We start from the raw sequence: 1,589 nt of genomic DNA on the forward strand, positions 1-1,589 counted from the left end.
CATACATACACATATAAACATATGTGTATATAGACACACACATATAGGTATATGTATATAATATATAAATAAAAGATGTGTCAAGAGGCATAAACTTTGGTATTTAAAACGATTTTGTATATACTTATTTTATATATACTATTACATATATTATTTATGTACATATGTATGTATAAGATTTTTGATTGATGCATTCCGTTTCATGCATGATGTATCATTTTATCCTTCTTTAATATTCGAATAATATCGGAGATAAATTATTGTACATTATGTACACCATGCGGAACACATTCTTTACAATAAAAAAATTCGAGAATAATTTTTATTATATAGAGAAATGCATATATATATGAGAATGTACAGTATATGTACATGTATTTAATAGTATATCATAAATACATATAAATTAATGTTGTTTAAAAAAAAATCTATTGAAAGTTTTAATATTAATTACTACTATTTAATATAATAAACATTTTAATATTCATTCTATATCATTCTCATATTTATACTATTGGTATTGTGTTTGATTTACTATCAAAAACATGATTCAAATAATTATATATTAAAGAAATGAAACATTCGATTTACCTGCCTTTATTTCTAAAAATAAATAACGAAAAAAAGTTATACGTGTCAAAATATTTGTGGAATAAGTAAAAACAGTAACATATATTTTATGATTATTTTACATATATTGAATCAGTGAACGCTAAATAAGTATTTTCCATGATAATTGTCGAATGCTGCTTGTTGGATCTTTTTGAAGAGATATTAATACACATAATGTGTATATATACATATATGTAATCATAAAATAAAAAAATACTAGAACCTAAAAAATTTTAATAATAATGTTTTGATAATGTTAAAGATTCATTCACTGTTTAAAAAAAATATTTTAGGCGAATATCTGAGTACGCTTAAGTATATTGCAGCATTCGAATATTATTTTACAATATTATTTTGCATGACATTATGTTCGAAAACATCCGAAGACTGAATTCCATCATAAAAATAGTGTCAGTTAACGTAACGCACATGCAAAAAAAAAAAAACAAATAATGTAAATACTAAATAAATACACAATGATTCGCCAATCGTATATTACGAGAAACTCATCAAAACTATCTATAATATGAATCACTAAATTATAATACGGAGGATGGCTAGAGGATGATTAAAGCATAAATGTACGCCAAAAATGTGAATGTTTGAATAAATCAGATTAATTATAAATAAAATGAACAGAATTAAAGTTAACAACGATTTTAGTCTTGGTCTTCTCGTATTCGCTTTCTTCAATCTTCCAATGTAGCATATCCTTTGTACCTGTATATCTTGCCTATATATTTATATTATAGAACTTTACAGTTCAGAATTCATCTATTTATACATGTTGTTTTACGCTTTACTTACAGGTATCTAAACTGAAGAGAATCTTTTTACGAAAAACAGCAAGGTGAAATTTTTCACTTTGACGTGACCTCTATATATTTATTTACAATCATTATTTCTTTCAATTATAATTTTTTCCATTTGTGTATGTTTAAATATAAATACAAATATATATATATATATATTTATAT

General features: G+C 23.2%; 1 protein-coding gene across 5 annotated transcripts in view; it reads right to left on the reverse strand.

The window, feature by feature from the left end:
- LOC108689526 (cyclin-dependent kinase 12) overlaps positions 1 to 1,589 on the reverse strand; it is an 11,858-nt gene that overhangs the window by 3,000 nt on the left and 7,269 nt on the right. The gene's annotated exons all lie outside the window — the stretch shown is intronic.

This window comes from Atta colombica, unplaced genomic scaffold (genome assembly GCF_001594045.1).
Source record: "Atta colombica isolate Treedump-2 unplaced genomic scaffold, Acol1.0 scaffold27, whole genome shotgun sequence".
In the NCBI taxonomy this organism is placed as follows: Eukaryota; Metazoa; Arthropoda; class Insecta; order Hymenoptera; family Formicidae; genus Atta; species Atta colombica.